Source organism: Dipodomys ordii, unplaced genomic scaffold (assembly GCF_000151885.1).
Source record: "Dipodomys ordii isolate 6190 unplaced genomic scaffold, Dord_2.0 Scaffold80, whole genome shotgun sequence".
Taxonomy (NCBI): Eukaryota; Metazoa; Chordata; class Mammalia; order Rodentia; family Heteromyidae; genus Dipodomys; species Dipodomys ordii.
Window position 1 is genome coordinate 4,007,154 of NW_012267296.1, and position 6,826 is coordinate 4,013,979.

Below are 6,826 nucleotides of genomic sequence, written 5' to 3' on the forward strand. Positions count from 1 at the left end.
AATAATGGCCAACTTAGTGACGCATCTCACTACTTTTCATTTTAAATTTGTGAACAACGTCTACAGGCTAATGGAAAAAGAGTGAACTTATAAGGTGAATGCAAGAAACAGGATAAAAACACACAGTTCAGTACACAAGCATTGGAGTATTAACTAATTATTTTTATAAAAATTTATAATGCTTTCATATCATTTAAAATGTCTGTTAAAGATATAAATTTAATTACAATATATCTTCAATCCTCAAACATCAGGAAAGGGATGGGAAATTTAGTGTTGTTTTCAAAGTTATGAATCTCAAAGAGAATGTAGTTTTACTTAGAAAATTAAATGAAAGAATCAAGTTCAGTTATTGTAGTCACATTCTACACTAACTATACAATGCTAACAACTCTGTTGGAAGGAGAAGAAACCCAGCCTCTCTTGCATAGTTCATTAAGTGCCAACCCCAGTTGCTTCTAAGCATTTGGAAGGTGATACTGATATGATAGTCAATGTATACTGTATTGCACACCAGATTTCAAACATGGAAGATGAAAGAAATAACAACATAAATACTTCAACATGCTAAGTTTATTTTAATATTCTTACTTAAAATGAGCATTTCTGGTTTCAGAATCCAGATTAATTCTTTCCTGTCTTTCTTGAGTTTATTCTTCAGTAATTTGTTACAAAACATGCTGGTGTGTGTTCGTGTGTGTGTTTGTGTGTATGTGTGTGTGTGTGTGTTGATTACTGGAATGCATGACAAAATGTGGTATCTAAAATTTCATTCTATATGCTTTGATTTTATAAAACTGGAAACTTTTTTCTAAAAAAAATTATTTAGTGACTTTTAAATAAACAAAAGACATAAAATGTTAACAGTGTATTAAGCCAGACAGATGTTGGTGTGATTTCAATGTTTTGTTGCCTTGATCAGTCTAATCCTTAAGGTAAAACTTGATTGAATGTAAGCTTTGTTCAATATAGTACCTCATTGGCAAAGAAACTATTTGTTGCAGATGATTCTCATAAGCCTTAGGACAAATTTATGCTGTCACAGTTGGGCTGGTTTTATTGACAGGGAAGCTTATACTGATGAATGGTTTCTGTATATGAAACTTCAACTCATGCTCAAGCTAGCAAATTCAAAGGAAATAGCAAAATAATACCATTATAAGTTGTGAATATTTTAAACATACCTCATATTAGAGGGAATAATGCTATACTTAACTATTCTTCAATAATAATATAATTTCCAAATTGCACCTGTCTTCATCAATGAACAAAGAAACAATGTTGCTTATTGCATATTATATGGACTTTTAATATTTATAACCTAATGATCAATCCAGTTAATCTTAGGAACTTCTTTAGTAAGTGTGAAGACTATTGTCAGTAAAGTATTTTAGACTTGAAAAATGTAAACACAAAAATTGCTGAGCGACAATTTGTTTATTTTATTTTATTTTATTTGTGAACATACTGTACAGAGGGGTTACAATTACATGGGCAGGATAATGCATACATTTCTTACCAAGCATTGCAGCCTCCTCCTTTGTTTACCCTTCACATCCCTTCCCAATCTCCCCCCTCCCAATCCCAATCCCAATGGACAATTTGTTTATTTAGTGTAAGACCAGATTTCACCTAAGAGTATTTCTGTAACCATCTGGGACATATGTCCAAGGACAATTTTAATCTATTAAAATCATAATATTCATTGTACTTTTTAAAACACTGCGTATATTTTAGCCATTTAAAGGTCTATAATAGGAAAGTTTTCCAGGTGTTATCAATGTTTTCTCTATAAACAGTATTTTAAAATATATTTTATCATGCCTTCATGAAGCAAGTATGTTCTTTATTAAAATAATTAAAATTCATGTATCTCTTCCTTAAAAGCTCTAATCTGAGAAGCATTTTAGCCTAATGGAGAAATGTGTGAACTATGAATACTAATTGTTCTCTAAATTAAACTACATGTGATTTTTAATCACTTTACCTCATTTATTGTATTCATAAAACTGAAGGTGGATATTTAAGTAGAGCACCAATTCTTACACTTACTTTGTTCATTGTTTCATTATTTTTTCATTCCTGTTATTATTTGATACCATTTTTTTTCTTTTAAATAAGATATTAACAAAGACTGACAATCTCTAGGGCTTTATAGAAAAAAAGTATTCACATAATTGATTTCTGACTTAGATGATTTGCAGGGAGTTGGCCAGTTTAGAAATTCTGAATGAGGGGCTGGGAAGGTGTCTCAGTGGTAGAGTGCTTGCCTTGCATGCCTGAGGCCCTGGGTTTTATTCCTCAGCACCACATAAACAAAAAGAAAAAAGCCAGAAGTAGTGCTGTGGCTCAAGTGGTAGAGTGCTAGCCTTTAACTGAAGAGCTGAGGGGCAGCTCCCAGGCCCAGAGTTCAGGCCCCACAACCGGACCCCCCAAAAAAATTCTAAATTATATATTTTAATCTTTTTTAATTTTAATTATAACTGGAGAAAGCCATATCTAAAATATATTTTTCCTTTTATCAAAGATTGAAACTGAAATATTTATAAAAACTCAACTCAGTGATCTCAATTCTCTGATAAAATTAAAAACATATTGCATTGACAAATTTGAGTGTATAATGATGCCCAAACTCTGGTTTCATAATTTCCCCTTTTTCAAATACCTAAAGCATTCTTTTCCTTCTCTTTCCTTTGTACATGTAATGAACTCTCATAAATGAATCAATTAAAGTGGTAATAATTTTTTTTTCAGAAATACATATTAAGCAGATATTTAAAACAAAGCAAATGATGCACTTAACTGCACAACATTGCAAAGCTAAGGTACATGAATGATGAGCATTTTGTCCAAATCTGACAAAGCTAATCATAAAAAAAATCTATGGTAGATTTAGAAAAGATAATGGGTAAGAAAAGTACAATACTAATTTGAACATGTCTGATTACACTAAAAATATTGTTAGGAAGTTATGACATTGTGTCATTTAATTAGCTGCAAAATAAGACAAAAAATTGTCACAAACTAGTCCACTAACCTCTTTCAGATATAGGTAATGCCACTTTGTTTATCTAGTCACAGCAATTAACCTTCTACATCCAACGAATTAATTGCTTCATATGCATGTAATTCTCACTCCCTTTAATTGCCCTGCACTATTTTCCCTGGAGGAGCAACGGATGTTTTATCGATCTTTTGTTCTGTCACAAGTAGTATCTACATTGATAACACTTATTGCCATTATGATTCATTAGGGTATATAATTATAGCTTCCTATTGTGCATGTTATCTAATATGGTTATCCATTCTTTGTGAATATCTTCCCAATACTAGCTTCGTGTTTTTGTCCATGGTACAATGTGGTGATAATGTGCTCAATAAACATGTAAAATGTTGAATTGTTCTTCAGTTCAGAAAGAACATCTCAAATATCCTGATTACTACAATCATGTTAAAAAAGAAAACAATCACCAAATTAAAAAGAAAGCTGTGAAAAATGAACCAGAAACTTGAAGAAAGAAAATTTAGAAAATAAAATAAATGTCATATTACAATGACTTTAAACTTTTGTGTCTACTTTCTAATTAATTGTTGAAAGATTAGGAATATTCAACCATACTTTTATTTCTCTTGGTAGGGGGTCAATTGAAGGGCTTCGCATATGCTAATTAAGAATTCTACTGCAGCTCAATCCAAGCCCTCAATTTCACTTCTTAAATATCATTTTAAAATTATACTTTCTAATGAGCTTTAAACTAAGTAGCATTATTTTAAAAGCAAAGGTGTGTCCATACTCATGTAAGTGTAGTTTGTTTTAAAAATGAGTACAGTTGAGATGGGCATAATGGCACATGCTTGTAATTTAAAAAACTTAAAGTCTGAGGCAGTAGTCCAGGTGGAGTTAGTCTACAGATTCAAAGATTCTTTCTAAACAGAACAGTTTGGTTTAGGTGTTTATAACTTTTAGATATCCTAATAATTTTTTAAAAATCTAGATTTTTGAGAAAGAAAAGTTTAAAGATTTCTAAAATAACTTGACATTAATGTCATGTATTTGAAATTATTACCAAGACCAAAGTATTAGTTATAGCATATAGCCATCTCAGGTTTTTTCATTATTGAAGAAAAAAGGAGTGGATGTTTTCTACCAATGAGAAAGACTTGAGCTCAAATAGTTCATATGGGATTTTTATGTAATAATAAAAAAATTCTAAAATGTCAGATCCCATTTAACTGGTGAATTAAAAAAAACAGCAAAAAAACAAAAACAAAAACAAAAAAAAACCTGTTATGTGAGCTTTCCTGTAAGTATGGGAGTAGGCAGCATTTGAATGGCTATGGGTGGAGCCCCGCCTGAAGCTGGGGACTGCTGGGAGCTGCCAAGCTCTTTCTTCAGTGCAGGGCTGGGCTGGGACATCAAAAACCATGAGGCGCCCATATTTGAGAGATTATGGCATCTGAAACCGAAAATGTTTTAAAACGAAATTTTTGTAGTAATATTGAGGATCACTCTATTGATCTTCCTAGAAAAAGGAACTCCAGTTTTACTCATAAGAACATGAAGGAGGTTAAGAAATCTCCAAAATAGTTGGCTGCTTACATTGCGACAAGTTGTGGAAAGCACAGATAAACTGCATAAGGTGATCTATCACAAAAAGAAAGTTCATCATCCTTTCCCAAATCCTTGTTACGGAAAAAGAGAGTCCCCTAGAAGTGGGGGCTGTGACATGGCAAATTAAGAAATTAACTGTCTTGTGCAGACCATCTGCCTTAAAAGTTATACCATGCTGGTTGAAAGTACTGCGTTAACTCCAGTGAAGCTGGCTCTTCACAAACAGAAAGCCCATTATCAAAATTTGGTGGTTTGTTTGTTTGTTTGTTTTCCTGAGTTTTCTCAGGATCATGAAACAATTGCTCAAGTTTTATTCAACAGGAATTTGAGGTTGAACATAGCTTTAATGTCCTGGAAATCAAGAGAAGTATAAGTGAACTTGTATCTTATTTGGTGAAAATAAAAGATCTTGGAGTTGTGGTAGATCGATCCTTGTGCTCACAAATAGTTTGCAGGAAGAAAAGCACTATTCTCACTTGGCTGCTGTGTAGACTTGTTGACTCTAGTAAAGTCATTATTTAAAAGAGTATGCAATAGTTGGTCTAAACTGGCTTCAAGCAGTAATAAAAAGGTGGTGGTCAGAACTGGCATCCAAAACAAGTTATAAATGATGTAAATATTATGATTTTAAAATAACGTAAAGTGGATTGTAGGAACAGGAAAACCATCTTACATTGGTTCCAGAATATGCTGGCAATATAGCTTATTTTTTACAGTTGCATTGAGAGAGTCCATCTAGTAAGGAGTATCTGGTTATTCTGAACATCGTTGGACTATATGATTTCCCCAATCAGGTCTCTTCGGAGAACTGTGAACTGTGGGGAAAAAAAAAACCCAAAAAACAAACAAAAAAAAACACTTTTTTTCTTTTAAAAGACGCATAATGAAACCATTAATGAAACTTGTAGCAATCTACTTCACATTGAAATGGAAAAATATCCAAAAGGAGGTGCTCCAACTTCAGTGAGGTGGAAGTGAACTGTGAATATTGTTCACCTGCTGCTTTCATATGCTTGGTTATTTGGTAACATTATTTGAGAAGTACTGGTCTAACTGCAGTCCTGCAAAGGAAGATCACTTATACTTTATGAGGAAATTAGAGGACTTATTATTAGAACTACAAAGACTAATATTAATTGTTGTGTTTGATAAGAAACACAGTAATGGATACTGCTATTTTCTTATGTTGAAAAAAAATTGAAAGTTTGAAACACCATAGTAAGTAATCAATATTAAAAAAAATGTCCACATTGATACTGTGTATACAAAATGCTTTAAAAATTAATAAGCCAATGTGATATGATACCAATATCTACTTTTTAAAATTAAAACCAATCATATTTATCTCATGATGAAAATAAAAAAATAAAAACCTGATAAACATCTATATCATAGAATATTAGTGAGGACAGAAAAAAACATTCTATACATGTAAAACATGAATGAATCGCAGAGAAGTTATGCTAAATGAAAGAAGCAAAATTTATTGAATTAGTCCAATTTTATACAATTCAAGATAAGGCAAAACTATATTTCTAAAAAAAGATGCATGTTTTCTAAGTCCTAAAGATGAAAAGAAGGTTTATAATGCCACATATATTTTTTAAATTTGAATTATAGGTCAGATGTGGTGGTACACATACCAGCTACTCTATGGAGGTGAATAAAGGAAGATCAAGTTTTAAGGCCAGTAAAGAAAAATTGTGAGACTCTATCTATAAATAAATAAGTAAATAAATAAATGAATAAATGATAAAATAGAGAGGTGAGGGTATGGATCCAGAGGTAGAGTCCTTCACTACTAAGACAAAAATGTCCCTGAGTCCAAATTCCTATGCCATCTCCAAAAATAAAATGAATGAAATTTACATTTGTAAGAAAGTGATTATTTTCCAAAGTGGTTGAACAAGTTTACACTCCCACCAACAATGTAGTAAGATTCCCTTCTGTCCATATCCCCTCCAGCATCTGTTGTTATTAGAGTTCTTGATTACAGTCATTCTAACTGAGGTGAGGTGGTATCTTAATGTTGTTTTGATTTGCATTTCTTTTATGGCTGGGGAGGTTGAGCATTTCTTCATGTGTCTATTGGCCATCCTTCTTTCCTCTTCAGAGAAGATTCTCTTTAAGTCTTTAGCCCACTTATTTATTGGGCAGTTGTTTCTTTGAGGATTTGTTGTTGGGGGATTTAATTTTTTGAGTTCCAAGTATATT

General features: G+C 32.1%; 1 pseudogene; it reads left to right on the plus strand.

The window, feature by feature from the left end:
* Positions 1-4,450: 4,450 nt before the first annotated feature.
* On the plus strand, positions 4,451-5,223 carry LOC105992138 (annotated as a pseudogene).
* Positions 5,224-6,826: the final 1,603 nt, after the last annotated feature.